Genomic DNA, 17,316 nt, shown 5'->3' on the forward strand with positions numbered 1-17,316 from the left:
CAGAGCCATCCCACCTGGCCTGCAGTGGGGACACAGCGCTTGGTGTGAGCAGAACAGCCACCTTCTGCAGTTACTTGCAGACCTACGCTACAAAATTCACAGTTTAAAAGGGAAATAGCACTACCCCTTTACTAAAAAGTCAAATGCATCCACAAAAGGGAAAAAAAAAATAAATAACACCCAAACATGCACCACTGAGCATCAAAAGTAGATGCAGGTACAGCTTCTGACTCTGAGTACCCTTTCCCAGTTTGCAACTTGTGTGATATGTTACAATAGTATTTTCCTGTTTTTTAAAAAGTTCTTCCTTTCACCCTGTCCTTGTGTGAACACCCCAGACAATCATAGAAGCTGACCACACTGTTTATGGGGGAAGCATTCAAACTGATTTTGTTATCAGAGCTGGGAGAGTAAACAACCTGAAACACACACACAAGGAAACCTTTTTTTTAATCCTCCAGATTAAGTAATTTTGCTTCTTCTTTTACAAGAAATGCACATTCAGAAAAGCTTTATGTATATGGTATCCTTCTCAGATATGTTCAGTGTCCCTGCATCATCACAGGGTGGAAAAAAAGTCTACATTAAGCTTGTATGAAGTAAGTATAAAAGTTTAACGAGTTGGAAAGTTTTTCTGGCTATGTATCTTCCCATGATACAATGGAGGGTGGGTTTTTTTTTCTTTGTGGGAGTGGTGAGATATTTAAGTTCTATATACTCATTGTCACCCCATCAAGTTAATAATCAACTGTTTTCATTCAGCAAGACAGTTTAAAAATATAAAATGCCAACAGTTCTTCTCTGGGGGCTTTTTACCCCCTGGAAACAGTTCATTTTGAACAAAGAAGTCAAGCTTTAGAACAGTAAAATTTGGAAAAACAAGACCCAAGCTGCTGCTTCCCAGGATTACCCAGTTTGTATTGCTATCACATTACATCACATCAGATGATCTATTATTCAAAACGCAGATGGCACATGCCAAGATGCAAGGCAAAAGCAAAAAAGAGAAATCATTTCTCAAGCTGCTTTCCTTTTCTTTCTTTTTTTTTTTTTCCTTCTCTCCAATGGGAATTTGTTCAGGTTGGTCTGCCCAGCAACATGGTCAATCCAAAGCTGATTTTTGCCTGAGGATGGACATGTGCAAGTTCCATCTTCACAAAGCCCTTGCAGAGAAAACCAGACAGCTCATGGCTGGGCAGATTGAACACCAGTGCATCAGGAACAAGCCAGGCTAAAATAGGGATGGTAGGGTACTGACACAAACTGTAACCCTCTAAAATTCATCCTCAGGGTCACCCTCATTCTAAGCATTATTACCCATTGGTTGAAGTGGCTCCTTGGAGGCTACAGATCCAGGTTTGCATGTTACAAGCAAAATAGGGTCCAAACTATGGGCTCCGGGAGTTGCCCCCAAATTTTCATTAAAACTCTCTCTGAGCAGAATGGATGAGCACACGCAAATAGTTAACAGAGAACTGTGCCAGTAGCTCTTTACATTCCCCTTTACAAATATTTTTAAATACTATACAAACACAACACTATTGTTGAGCAGTTAAAAAGGCAAGAATGTCAAAATTAGGGTTACTGTGGTTTTGAATTTTGTGTATTCTTATTCTAAACTAGTTTTGCAATGGCCAATTTCAGCACAAGATGTCCTTAGTTTAAAAATAACATACTGCTTACAGTACTTGCTACTTTAAAAGCACTGCACGAGGATAATAATAAAAACAAAGTTAATTAAGAAATTAACACATTTTATCTGTCTTGGTAACTATACCATCCTACTTCTATTTGAGAGTGTCACATACAGCTTTCACCAAGGGAATCTAACCCTGATGACAGTCATTGAAATGAACTCTTCTTGCATGTAGGAGCTTTCAGGATTTCTTTGGATCTGAAGTAACTAGTAAGCAGAAACAGGACAACAGTCTTTTCCGATTAAACACAATTTTCTTTTAGAATAACAACATGACTAACGTGTCATGATATTTGGTGTCTTTCTCAAGTTCTCAGATGCTGAGAAAGTGTTAGGTCAGGTGTTCAGCTGACAGTCTCAACAGTGTCTTAAGTCTTTAGGTCAAGCTCCAGGAGCTAAAGCCAAAAATATTAAAATATATACTCCAAACCTACACCTCTAAAAGCAAACATTTTACATGTATATATTATCTGGGTAGGTAGTTATAATCTCTGTGGCAATCTGACTCCTTGGAGGGGGAGGAGAAGGAGAGTTGACACAGTTGACACACAAATAGTTGACACACAACTATTTGGGTTGTGGCATTCTTTGTCCATCCTGTCCCCAGCAAGCCTGAAACTTCCGAAGAACCTTTTGCACTGTGCTTTTGAATTGTGCTTCAGCAACGACTTGGCTTTGTAGGACCACACTCCAGCAAAAGCAACCAGCATTCATGACCTGCTTATAGAGAGTGGGTTTTCCACAAGTATTCAGGAATTAAATTTGAGTACATATACAAGACATTACTAGTCATTTCTTCTCAGCCTTCATGACCCCATCCCTAATAAAATGAGAAAGCCCCTAAAACTAATAAATAAATAACAGCAAAAGGAGTAAGAATCAAATTATATGGCAGGATTAATATAGAAGTTAACAGCACTTTTGTAAGTAATTGAGTAACTGATGCATAGTGGGAGAGGACAGAAGAAAAGATTTCTGGCATGCAAGCTTTGTACATGCAAGAAAAGGTACATTTCAGTGTAAGATCTGGTCTCCATTTGGGTCTTACAGTTTGGTTCCTATGTCAAAAAGTGTGCTTATCTAGACCATCAGGCACCAGGACCTACAAGTTTGGAACCTCCAGCAAGTCTTTATTTAACTCTGAAGAGATGTCCAGGACAGACCTGAAGGCTTGTCTGGATTTTCTGAACATACCAGGTCAATCTGAAAAAAGACATCAAGTCTCCCAGTTAACCCAACTGTGGAAACAGTGCAGCTCTTACAGATTAAAACTGACTTTTATTACTAAAACACAAAGTACAGTGTAAAAAAGAACAAAGAGTACTCCCCAAGAAGTACAAAGCACCCATTTGACTTCTTATAATGGGAAGAGGAGAAATCTGAAAAGCTTCATGCCTTCTTTCAGCTTGTTACAGGGAACAAGCATTGAGTTGTACACTGAGTGCACCTGCAGATGTTTCATCTGTAGGCCAGCAAGCAGAACAGCTGGCTCCTGGAAGCAGTGAGGATACATCAGGGAAAACATTGCTGCTGCCTCTTGTTCACACTTAACTGTAGTGCACACCACTGCCAGATGGCCATTGGGCTCAACAGCCCTGTGCTCTTACCACTGCAATGGCACTCCAAATCTGCTACCCCTTGAGGATAGCACTGACCACTTCTTTCCAGTAAGGGCCCAAAAGAAAGCAAAATCTCCTCGTTCTCCAAACTAAGATCTACTAGCAGACCATTTTACAGTGAGCAAGAAAATTCTTTCAAATAGAAGATCTGAAAGATGAGATGAGACATTAAAATAAAAGGTCTGAAAGCAAGGTGGGGATCATCTTGCTGTCAGCCTAGCACCTTTACATGCCTTCCATGATCACAGCAACTCTGAACAATCCCTCAGGGTCTCAGAAAAGACTGCTTCTCTCCATAGCCATGATCATGGTGGCAGCACCATTCCCTATGTCAAACACATTCTCCACTGTTTCTAATGTCACCGTGAGATGTGTTATGTCTCCCTAGGTCTTTTTCTTCCTCCTTGAGTTCGTCTGCCTCTCAAACACCTCTTCTGGACCTGCAGTACTGCATCTCAGACACCATGAACAGACCAAGCTCTCTCCTGATAGACAAGGGCACGTTGAAGCTCACTGGACATAAATAGTGAGCCTTTCCCATTTGCAACTGCTTACACTCTTCACAATAAAAGCAGCTTTTAAACAGAAAGAAGCCAAGATACATATGGCTGAATTCAGTATTACACCTGCTGTTTGTCCCTCTGAGTACAGCTGAGGTGGTCTAGAGACAAGGGCTAGCTACGCTACCACAAATGTAACGCATTTGGAAGTTAATGCCTAGATAGATTAAAAATAGTGATAAAAGATTCAAGGCCAACAAAACTCCAAAAGGGCGCTTTCTTAGAAACGGCTGTAATATCACATCTGGGCCACCACAATATAAAGTGGAATTATTCCACTAACTTCAGTGGAACAATGCCAGTTTACATCCGATGAAAACCTGGCTTTATACTCCAGAGCTGCGAGTGCCAGAAGAGAATGATTCGGAAAAATAACCCGTCATTAATCCAACCCCAATGTAATTATGGAGATTAAATTTAAACAATAGCAAATCACTCTCTAAACATAGCATTCTGCAGCAGAGCTTCAAAGGAGGAGGGCCTTCTACTTTTGGATGAAAAATACAACTGAGCTCCTCTTTGTCTCTTTGTGCTGGGAATCAAGCTGGAACTGACTTGTAAAATCAGATTAAAAGAGTTGCACAACTGCTTCCTTTCAGGATTCCTGAACCAGAGAGCCATCTAAAAATCAAAATAATGCACTAACTGAACATAAAATACCCATAGGACAGCAGAGAATACTAAAGGGTATTTCCACACTCTCCACCAAGATGCCTACTGTATGGCCAGCAAGGCGTTCCCTCTGCAGCAGGCAGGACTGGGGGCCAGCTTGCATCAGCATGTGCAAAAGCAAGGAGGGGAGACATCCGGGGATACTTCACGGGGCTAAGTGTGGGAGGCTGCCTGCAGACCATGGGCATCTCATCCACGGCATTAAATTTTGGGCTTCCTGTGCTGTCCCCTTCTTTGCAGAGGCAGCTTCCTCATACATCTCCTCCCCACAGCTTCCGAATACAAACATTAATGAAACTGGTATTTTCTTTCCATATGCTGGCACATATGCCAGGTCCCTGTACTGAAAACAGTGTTGTGTCTTAGGGAAACAAAACATCTTTCTGCTTAAGCGATGCCAAATTGCTTTATCAAAGGCACTACTGTTTGCATTTTTGTGGCAATATTAATGCAGTTCCCACTGAGAAGCTGATAAAGACCCTGACTGCACAAAACACCCCTCTGGAATAAGTGATCCGCAGCTATTTCTGTATCAAGTTTCCAAATAATTTATGATTAAAATAACATTATGCTTTCCAAACCCCATGCATACTTCACAGCCAAGCTTCGTACAGGCAGAGGCAGCATTTGTGGGAGCAGCCAGTGCCACCCGCCCAGTGGCAGCCACAGGCAACCAACAGCACTCTGCTGCCACACACAGAGGGGTGAGGACACCCCTGCCCTGCTCCTCTTCTCTCCCTTGGCTCTTTGTTTGCACCCGTGGCTGCTTTTCCTGTCCTCTGGGCTTGACACAGGTCATGCTACATTTGCTGCTGGAATCGCCGCTCACGTGGCAGCTCCCTGCAGTTGTGCAGCTGCCCAGGGCGCATCGACCGGATCCTGAAATGTTTTCAGGGATTTTTAAACAGTGTAGCAGCCGCCTGTCTTATCTTGCATCCTCTCTGTAAATTATCTGCCCTTCAGTAGGAATTTAAGGCAGTCCCAACCAATTCACTTGTGCGCTTGAGATAAATAGCTAAATTTCAAAACTGAAGTTGTGCAAAGTGGAAAACATTTTTAACTTCATTACATTTCCCTCTTCCCTTTTTTCCAGACAGCTTTAGTATTGATCAGCAAGACTGAAAATCAACTAGCAGCAAGCAGGAAAGTGGGGAACATAAAAATGTTTGCAAGCTACATTCATTTTGTTGAGTGCTCATCTCTTTGCATCACAGGCAGTTTTCCATGAAATAGCCCAGCTGAAAAAGATATCTCCTGACACTACACAATCACTCTCTGTAAAAATAGGGTCTGCAGCATTTAAGATTTTATAAATTATTGAAAATGTTTAATCCATCACTCAATAAAAGTCCTTTGAACACTGATACACATAAAAAAGTCAGCTGTGCTTCAAAATTTGCAATGCTCTTCCAAAGCCTACACAACTGAGCTGCGACTGGAGCATCACTGACGTGACTTGTGACTCCTAAGAACACTGTAAGTTGTGTCACTGAGCATTAGATTTAGTGTTTAGTATTTTACACAAGGCTCCAATGCCAAATGACTGCATGATGCAGTGTCTGGCCAAAGCAAGCATCTCCACGCACCACTTAAGAGCAGGGGCTTTAGGGAGTTCACAGGGTACTTGGTGAAAAAATGGCAGTAAGAAAAAGAGAACTGAAGGACAACAGAATTGTTATCAAAAAGAGAAAAGTGATACAAGAAAGGCAGGAAATACCACACCCAGTGAGGGCAGAAATGATGGCAGGGTTAAGAACAAGTAAGACCACTGAACAGAGATTTCAAAAGCTCTCAGTGTTCAACGGGATCAAAAAACAGCCCTCTGGGAGAGTCAAGGGGACAAGATGCTACATCTCTGAAGACTGAGGACAGAGAAGGTGTGATGAGTTTGAAGACATTTGAAGGTCATTCCTCCTGGTCATGTGTATTTGTCTAAGGAATAGTGTGATTTGGTAGCAAACCCCCTCACTACTTCCATTTGTTGCTCATTGGTTTTGCACACCAATTTGGAGGAAATATCTTCAACGCTTGACTAGGACTGGAGGCTCTGAACCACCACTGAGGTCTTGCACCACCATGGCACTAGAACAACCCGTGCCGCTTGTAGAAGCCAGATGCTCAGAAGACATCAGACCACTCAGAAATACCAGAGCACCCTTGCAACACCCACTGAATTAAAAAAAAAAAAATAAAATAAATAGTATCACATTGTTTTAACAACCTGCATAGGGATAGAGAATTTTATCTCTTAAAATAAATAAATAAATAGATAGATCTTTAAAAAGAAATAAGTTAAAAACTTTTTTTTTTATTAAAAAAAAAAAAAAAGACAAAAAGCCCCAGTTTCCCTAGCCTCTTTTCTCTAAGCCTTCCTTTTCCATTATTTTTCACATCCCCATATCCCCCAGTGACCAGAAGCATACTTGGAATGCTTCTGTCCATCTGATAAAGAGATTGGAGGCTGCAGCCCCATGTCAGGCAAGGACCCATGGGGCACACAGTTTCTGCTCCTGGCCACAGCTCCCAGCACATCAAAAGCCCAAGAGATACAACGCTTTGGGGAAGCTGGGAGAATCCCAGTCAGGGTGGGAAATGATAGGAAAAAGTAAGGCTTGAGGAAAACCACCATTAAAAGAACTACTAAAATGGGATTTGTGGAATAATCCTTAGTTCCACACAGTTGGCCTGACTTTAACACAGTAGCATAGCTGGGTAGTTCACCTGAAAAACATCCAGCAGGAAAAGGGACAGCCTCTGCCAAGTTCTTTCTCTTTATATATTTTTCCTTTTTTTTTTCCCCCCTCTCAGTTTCACCAGATACACAAAGCAACCCTTACAATCTAGACATTTAAAAGTTACATACAACTGGTCTTAAAGTAACAGCACATAATTGACTTGAAGTGCACAGGTTAACAATTAATTGAGGAAATTAAACCTCACTGATTTAAAACGCAACCCAGTAAGTAGGCATTTCTGACTTTCAGCCTATCTTGACCATTTTCCTTAAGTGATCAGGGACCTGAAAACAGCAGTTAAAATGAACAAAAGGGAATGTGTTAAAATTCCCAGCAGAGCTGCTTGCCCACAAATTAATTTTCAGACATTTGGCTTCTACATCTTTGCTCTTTGCAATTCATGTCCCGGCTGTTTGACGATTTGAGCAGTTTTCTGCCCCACCCAATGCAGCCTTGTCATCACTGATTTTATTTTTCCGCTGCTTCTCTCTTAGTAATGCCCTCCTCTCTTGCCTTGAATGGTCACATGCCATCCTTGGACAAAAACATCAAAACCCTGACAATTTTTGGTAAAGATAAATATATATAGAGAGAGAGAGATTTAAATAAGAATCCAAAACCAATTTCAAATTTTGGTCTTGAAATCTGTCTTTTATCCTTTGTCGTGCTTTAAGTGTTTTTAATGTTGTCAACAGCTGAATTGCCCAGACACAGAATTTGGTTTATGACTCAGTGGCAAGCACATTGCTTACAAAAAAATTCAGCCTTTTTAGAAGTCTTTTAATTTTTTTTTATTTTTTTTTTTTCAAGTTACTGCAACATGGCAATGCTATAGCTCTGACAGTGTAAGAAGGACTCCAGGGAGACAGCTGCTGTACCTGGTTGATTTTTGGTTGGATTTCAGCAAGAAAACGATCAACCATCAGAACGTTTGGATTAGGCTAGATTTTCAGCACACTCTCTTTATGAACATATAGACAATAGGGTAACGTGACAAGTAAAAACATTTTCAATGCACATGCATGAAATCATTTTTACCTCTGACCACTAAACCAACCTTAAAAAGTGGTGTTCTTGCCTGCAAGAACGAGTGCTTTTACTGCAGTCGTCCCACACAGGCAGCAAGGTTTTGGGTAACATTTGCATACAGAAGAGAGTCCGACAATGATATTGCATGTCCTAGGAAAAAGCTTCCTCCAGTTGAAATAGGAACACGGGAACTTCAGTGTTGTGTACTTTAAGTTATTAGCTGCAGCTGCTATCATACTTGGAGAAATCTCCAACTCAGAAACAGCAGCGATGAAGCGCTCCAAGATGAGTAATAATATGCTTGATATTAAGGGAGGGGGATAAAAAGGCTTTAAAAATGCACTCTCTGGTAAAATAACAGTCTCTGAGAGAATTACTAGGCAGAAAACAGTGCAGGATACCAGAAGGAAAACACGCCACATTTAAAGTGTTGTCTCCATTAAACTGAAATTGAGGCAAAGGGGCCAGCATGGAGAGGAAACCCCTCGTATTTACCTAACCGTGTGAATGCTAATGTTCACATGTGTGTTGTAACAAGATTGAGGACTTTGAAAGCTCTAATCAGTAGGTGCATGAGCAAATATTTGTTCTGATCCATTCCAACTCTCTGTGGTTTGTAAATCCCCAAGAAAAAAAAAAAAAAAATCAGCAGAATAAACCAGTCTAGACCACAGATTTTGGCTACTTGACGCTATTTAGAAAATTACAGGAAAAAGGCCAACTTCAAGGAGGTTTTTGTTGGTGGAGATTTCTGTTTGTTTTCTGGAGACCGGTGAATACCTGATTTACACACATTCACCCAGGTAGCCTAAGAGAATCCATTAATCCAGGCATTCTTTAAAGCCTTGTCACCACAATATAGAATTCCACATAGGTGATGTCTAAGCAAGGTGTTGATATATACAACCTCTCAACTCCTTCTGACCCACGTTTTCATCCAATGGCATAAAAAAAAAAAAAGTAAAAAAAAAAAAAATAATAATAACACCTTTGTATTTCAAGATACTCAAGAGTTTCTAGCAGCATTATTTCTCTTCTTGTTAACCAAATGCATGGAAAGAATCACTTGATGATGTGTTTTCATCAGAGGAAAATCTGAGCTGGAAAATACTTTAGATAGAGGGCTAAACTTATCAGGGATAACATCCATTCAGTGTTAGAAGATCTTTCCATCCAGAGTTAGAAATCCTTTTCTATGGGACACAGACAAAGTTTCTGCCTTTGCCATGTGGAAAAAATCAAAAGCTTGAGCAACCCTGCTTCAGGCTGAGCCAGAGTCTGGGTGAAAGAGAATTCTCAGCAACTACTGTGGGCATCAATGTAAGGCAGGGCATGTAATAAAACACCGGTAAAAACAATAGGTTTCCTAACAAGTATTTCTATTAGAAATACTTATCTAATAATTATGATCTTCATATCTTGGATTACTTTTTCAATTAGGGAACACAAAAAACTCAGATACTTTTAGTGGGAAGACATATCTGTGTTCAATAAAGACTAGCTTTCATTATAAATATATATACATATATGTATATAAATGCTGATGCTCAACAACTGTGAAAGTGATACAAGTCTTTCTGTGCATCTGTTTTAACCTCACATTCCCGGTTCAAATTCAGGAAAAAGTTTTTTTTCCTCTGCCACATCTTGCTGTGGCTTCTTCACTGATGCTTGGGGTGACAAGAGCAGTGCTGATGCAGCAACAGCAGCAGGAATACTGCATTCAATGCATCATTTGCCATAGGACCTACACAAGTTGCATCTCATCCAAAACAAAACAAAACAAACAAACAAAAAAAACCCTTTTGGGTATGGATAATGGGCAGCCTGACTGATCTGAGGCAGGTCTATTATTACCTGTGATTTACTACAGTCATAGATTTGACTTGTCTTGTTGTGTCACGAATAAATTCTGATTGGGTACTGGGGGATTGCCAAGTGTAAACATCAAGCTCTTTATATGGGTATCATAAATAGTCCGATCATTAAAAAATAAATAAATAAGCAAGCCAATAGTCCTCTGCACACAGAAGACAGTGCAGTGGAAAACCTCTGAAGCTGCCTTCTAATCTAAATTCTGCCACCAGAGCTTCCTCCTGTTCAAGCCATCTCCAAAAGAAACTAGGTTTTGCCCCTGCTCCCCTGTTGAAACCTATTTTAAAAGTCATTGTTTCCAGAATGGATGGGACAGAGAAAAGAAAAAGTTTACAAACTAGTCTATCCACAAATAAATAAAATGTTAGAAGGATTTGTCAGGGGCCTTTTTATTTTGTTTATGTTGCTAAAGGCAAAATGTGCACTGATGAACTTCCCAAATTAATACATACACAAGGGCAGAATCAAATGCAAGTTGCTTCACTTCAAATAAACTGTAGTTTTTACTACTGTAAAACAAAATATCTCCATAAATTGTCTCTTTGTGTGAGCAACCCTACCTGCGTTACAGAAGGACCTCAGGATTCTTAAGAAAACAGAAGCAAAATTTGGTGCATACCTCCTATGAGGACAGGCTGAGGGAGTTGGGGTTGTTCAGCCTGGAGAAGAGAAGGCTCTGGGGAGACCCTACAGCAGCCTTCCAGTACTGAAAAGACAAAGTGGAATGGCTCTAAAATGAAAGAGGTTAGATTTAGATTACTTATAAGGAATAAATTCTTCACCATGAGGGTGGTGAGGCCCTGGCACAGGTTGCCCAGAGGAGCTGCGGATGCCCCATCCCTGGAAGTGTTCAAGGCCAGGCTGGATGGGGCTTTGGCAACCTGGTTTGGTGGGAGGTGTCCCTGCCCATGTCAGGGGGTTGGAACTGGGTGATCTTTAAGGCCCTTCTGACCCAAACCATTCTTTCATTCTATAATCCTTGCAAACAGTGAATGGAAGCAAAATAAAAGCCAAGAAAAATTAATACAGTGAAATGCCTTAATATTTTCTATCTGCTGATACACACAAACAGCCAACTCTCGAGTCAGCATCTTGTGCTTAACATTTGTAGGGTTCTGCATGCAGATTGAGAGAGGAGGCTGAAGCTACATTTCTGTATAGCTCAGATAAAGCTGCAGGGGCATTTTCACTATACCCTTCGTCATCCTCAAGGTTCATGTTTCTTGTACACACAGCTTTAATGTTGCACTTCCTGATATGGATTAGTTTTCTTCTTCAAACTGACTGTTCCTGAAAGGCTGCACACTCTTAAATAACCAATATAGGCTGATCCCCCCTCCCATGCAGCTGCCTTTGCCAACAGAGTTACATGGAACGGTTTTGTTTGGTTTCCACATTGTTAGAAAACAGAGCTTTAACAACGAACACTACTGAATAAGCAGTGACATTTTCCTGTTCTTCTTCCTTTAGAAATTACTTACAAGATTTACGAACACACCATTATGGCTCAGACATCTTGCAGGTAAATATACACTAGATTTGGCAATGCCCTGCTTAAGAAGCCAAATGCCTCTTCCATGGATAACATTTTCCAATGTTGAGACACTCCATTTAAGTCTTAGGTGTTCAAAGGGTGCAAAAGCGCTCATCAGCTGCAATTGCCACACACTTTCTATTTTAGAGCATTAAACAAGGCAACAAGGCCTAGAATCCATAATTCTTTGAAGTATTGCAACCACCCTGCTTTTCACAGCATCTAAATCTCTTTCAGTATCTTTGCCTCAGCATTAAAAGACAATGCTCACAGGAGTACGCCTAGTGAACCCCAAAAGCCCAGGACTACCACAGGGCTAGAAATTGAGATGCCTTTTCCCAAACTCAAACACCTCAGAGGGGATGCTATTTAGGATCAGACTGGGACCAGAGTATAACAAAGTTGAACTAGTGAAAGAAAAATTCTGAAGAAAAAAAAAAAAAAAGTTTTGCTGAAGCAACAATTTTATGCTTAACAGTACACAAAAACTCAAACTTGTGAGAAAACAGAAATTACTATATGAAAAGAAACAGACTAATTTCACCTCAACTAATTCTGAGGATACTTAACTCATTTTTCTTTTTTTCAATGAAATCAACTTGCTCCTAAGAAATATTTCTATTCTAAGCAGAACTTTGTTTTGCAATGTGAAACAAAATTTAGTCCCAAGTGCTCACCCACTCCCATCTGCAACCCCAGCTGCAGTTCTGGGTGCTTCCTGGGGCTGCCACCTCCACCAAGAAAAGTCCCAACCTCACAGGGAGATCAGACCAACATAGGGGAAGAAACAGAAACCCACCACAATTCCCCCAAAGCAGCATTAATCCCTGTTCTAAGAAGACTAAGAGCATTGGGCTGTACAGTGGTAGCACAGTACTTTTGACACGCTGAAACACCAAAAGTCTTGCACACACCTCTGCTCTTAACAAGAGTCCCTCAACCAAAAGCAGTGCAGGAGAAGTTAGTTTATTAACTGATGTAACAACCACACCCTCCATGAACCTGCAGTAGGGATACATTTATCAGAGCATTGTTAAGAGTCCCATAAAAACCCACTTCCACAAAGGAAGCTCTCTCTAAACTATTTTACCAATTGCAGCTATTTGTTCCTGACATTAAAAAACAAAACAAAACAAAACAAAACAAAAACAGAAGTCTATTTGCTTTTGGTATTAAAAAAATGCTGTGGAAAGACCTTGGGAAACCAGAATGTAAATTATTTTGCAGCTTTCCTCACAATGTTTTTTTTTTTTTTTTAAACAAACAACTAAATATTTTGCTGGAATCTGTAGCAAATCTATATTTTTTAATACCAGTAGCATGTTGGACAAGAAAGGCAATTTCATGCTGGAAAACACTCGACTTGATTTTCCTTGTTTCCCAATAAAATTGGCTGACCTTTATTTGGCTGCTTACCAACATCAACTAAAGACTGACATCTGCTTTTTGATCTATGTGAGCAATAGAAAGTTTTCATTTGTTTAGATTTTATTTTGCATTCCTATAGATAGTAGAAAACTGTAACAAAATTTTGCACTTGCAGGAAGTAGCATTCAGCTCACAAGGTATAGTAGTAGACACTCAGAGAGACTAGAAAATAAAATCACATCTCCTGAACAAATACTGCATAATCTATTCAGCCTCTTAAAAATGGCTACTCCTGCAGCATTTGCCTGTGTAAGCAGACATTCATTCTGTTGCTCTTGAGTTCTTACCTCAGTTGGCCTTCATGCATACAGTTCATTCACTCTCAACTGAGCTGTTTCTTTTCAAGTATATCGTCCCTCGTGCTCTTAGACACTCAGTAAAACAGCAACAGTCAGATGAGGTGTAAAAGCTAATGCTCATATTGGTGATGAGAGACTGGTAGGTTGGTATGTCTGCACAGATGTACCATGCAAATTTTAAACACACTTTCTTCTTGTGTGTTGAGTTTGCATCCACATCATAAAGCTCTTAGGTCTGCTATACTAGCAAGTATTATCGAGGGAGGGAAATGGCTCTGCATCTAGCTGATACACCCAGTGCTATACTAACTCCAGGAAATCAACGCTTGTCTCCACCAGGAAGGAAGAAGAGTCTCCGTGGCATATACGCTCCATTCACTTCCCTTACCTCCTCAAATAAGAGACTAAGACAATTCTTTAAAAATTAAATTCACATAAAATTACATACTTTTCATTTCACACATCACATCACTTGTATACTGCATTCTCACAGACCCCTGGTGAGATACTGAGTGGGGATTATGCTTTGCTTCTTCCTAGCATCCCAAGAATTTAGACAGGGAAGCAGGTTCCCTAGTCACCCCCAGCACCAGCAGAGCAGTGACAAAGTCCTGCTTTAAGCTACGGAGCAAAGAGCATCATCAAAGGCACAAGAGGTTTGGAAGCATGAACTTATGCACATCATATTTAGTTCTGAAGAGTTGGGCAAGGACAGAAAAAAAAAAAAATGTTTTCAAGTTATTTGTAAGCCAGTTGTGAAGCACACCAAACAGAATCAGTGGAGCTATGAAAAGCTTTTGACAGTGAAAATGGGAATTTGGGCCTCTCTTACACAGGCAATGCAGGTGAGAGGTATGATGGAAGACTCTGCCAACTCTGTGAACCCCATGGCACTTTGGGACATAGGCTTGGAGTGCTGGCCCAGTTCCTAGGGGCAAGAGCTCAAACACTGACTGTCAGTTTCTAACTGGCTTAAAACTACACACGATGTTGAAGAGGGTTAAGCCACCTGACTAGAGGTAGCCAACTATGCTTTGAAACAAAGCCTTTTAAGACTAAGAATATTCGTGCTTCATGCTACTCTGCTCAAAGAGCTGGGGGTGGAGTGAAAACAGAGAAGACAAAGCCCCTTCCATAAACCATGGATTCAGCTGACCTTATGTCTACAAATAGTTTAAATCCCCAGGAAGAGCTTGTGAATGCCCAGCATAAATTCCCCATTCTTTGTCTATTGAACCTTTTCCTATTCTTCCACCCCCCAGTCCAGATGGGGCCTCAACTTCAGATATAAACCAACTCACCAGCTGCAAAACCTTAAAAGAGATACAATAAATCGTTCCTCAGGAAAAAAATAAAAATCTCTTGCCATTGGCTTTCTCCTGGGTTCTGAAAATCCCTAATGGGTGGTGAGTGGGATGTGGTGAATGGTCAGCAGTGTCTCCTGCACATACACATTTTCTGCACAGTCCTCTGAGGAGAACAGCAGTTGTCTGCATTTGATTTCCGAGCCACATTTTCATCCTTTTCTGCCTGCACCCAACCACAAAGAAAAATAACATCCGTGCTGTGCATTCTTTTCCCAATTCTAGAGCTGCTCATCCACTTCTCCTCAGGACAGCTAATCTCCTATAAAGAGCTTCATCTCACAGAACAGCTAGATAAGCTGGGATGCGAATGTCAGGACCGCCAGCATTTATTTTTTGAGGGACTGCCAGCCAAATTAGTGCTTATGGGGATGCCAATCTATTTCTGCCTGACAAGGGTTATACACTGAAACCACTTCTGACAGCCCAATTTAAACTGCATAGAGGAGATGGCTGGGGATATAGCAGGGGGCAAAGCCTTTCCCAAAGTATGCATCAAAGATGACTGTATATATCCTGTCACTGTTTGAAAGTATTGGAATTTTTGCCAGATTCTGTGTGGTTTTCAAAAGAAATGACTGTACGCTTTTTTTACAGACTCAAGATTTCAGAAGTTTAAGGAAGCATCAGAAGTAATGAGAAGCGGATGACGCTGGTTACTGTGGTTCAGCCAATTGTCCAATTCTCCCTGTCTCTCAAAGTAAATAAAAATAGACAACTCTAGTGCCGGCGGTGAGGGGGAAATATCAACATGTTTCTTAGCCTTCTGGTTTCCTAAGAACAAATGTTCAATTCAAAACAAAAAAAAAATTTCAAAACCAGAACCTCAACCGAGCTATTTGTAGCATTTAATTCAGAGTAACAGATTGTGACATGCTGGCTTCAGCTTCAAGACACTGAAAAGGTCTCAGAAATGAAGATTTATGAGATTCATAATCCTGTTTTAGAAACATCCTTCCATTAGGCCTTGCTGATCGGAATACATTCTTTGGCACTCAACATATGAATGACAAGAGCCATGAGAGGACCTTGACAGATCATACATCTAGAAGAACGTTGATCTTAAATTTTAAGACATTCATTTAATTGTGCTTCCTTTTATTAAATCATATAAAAAGAAGCCACAAATCAATATACACTAATTTAACTCATCATCCCACTGTTTTATACAGCCACAGAACTCAACGCTGACATTATCTATGCCTTTCTGAAATAAATTTGCCAGTTACTCTAGCTTACAAAAAGGTTTGAACGAACAATGCTGCCACCATAAAAATTTGCTCCTCTTAGATTTTATACCACATAGACTATTGCATTCCTTTAAAATTATGACTAAGGCAAATTGTCCTCATGCCACTCCAAAAAAGTCTGTGTATTAAGCTATTTCTTAGCTAGTCTTTTCTACATTATTAATACACGACAAGGCATGATGAAACGCCACAAAAGTAACACTCTTGAACAGATACAAAAGCATACCCATTTCTTCTTAGTTACTTATTTTAGACACCCACCACTACAGTTAGAAAGTCACAAGTCAGCAGACATACTGTGTGGTACGTCGGAAAGCCTCATCAATGGTTTTTTGTTGTTGTTGCTTGTTTTTTTAACAGATGTAACAATATTTTTTGAACATGTGGGCATTATGAAAGTATCCTGTTTGCTAGCTTTCTCCACAAAAATTTCAAGAATATGCTGGAGAAAACTCTCTTCTGAATAAGTTGGTTTTTTCCCCAAAAAGTTTTAGTATGCAATATGATAAATGTGGAAAGTAAAGTCAGAAATGGGAAAGTATTGGGCAAAATAAAGGGCAGTACTTTCTTGCTTGACTTAGATCAGACATTTGCCCCAAGACTTGTCCAAGACTGACATGTTTGTGTAACATAATTCACCCTGGCAATCTTCAACGATACAAGAGCAATGACTGCCAGGACCACTCTGCAAAGAACAATAGGATCTGAGAAAAATATGTTCTTCTGATTTTGTTTCAGTTCTCCATTGCCAGCAGCTGTGGCACACTGTATTCCTTATATCAAGGTAAACATCAAAAAGTCCCATTCACAGACATCCACAGGGTTAATTTTGTATTCTCAAGGACTTTAGTTTTAAATGTATTACATATTAATCGTAGGCAATGTTTTGAGCCATAGTGCTGACCTGACCCATTAAAACAGAGCAATCCCTATGGGTGAAAAGCGTGTAGTCTTTTTAACCTGACACTTCACACTACAGCAGTAATGAGACTAAAACCCAAATGAAGTCATGTGTCACTTTGACTGGAGATAAATAGTGCTAACTCTGCTTTACTTGATGACCTCCCATAGTGTGGGAAGGCTCAGCCTGAAATTTTTCGCATACATATCTAAGACATTGAAGCCTTTGTGGCATTTTTCATTGTACAGTACTTTATGCTCTCATTTGTGCTCTTTGATGATCTTCTCTGGGATTTTGTTTTGCCTTAAATGGTTCTACAAGTTCCTTTCTGAAACAAAGACTGTTGAACCCACT

General features: G+C 40.2%; 1 protein-coding gene across 1 annotated transcript in view; it reads right to left on the reverse strand.

The window, feature by feature from the left end:
* BMP6 (bone morphogenetic protein 6) overlaps window positions 1–17,316 on the reverse strand; it is a 90,785-nt gene that overhangs the window by 30,357 nt on the left and 43,112 nt on the right. The window lies entirely within an intron of this gene.

This window comes from Aythya ferina, assembly GCF_964211825.1.
Source record: "Aythya ferina genome assembly, chromosome: 2".
NCBI classification, from domain to species: Eukaryota; Metazoa; Chordata; class Aves; order Anseriformes; family Anatidae; genus Aythya; species Aythya ferina.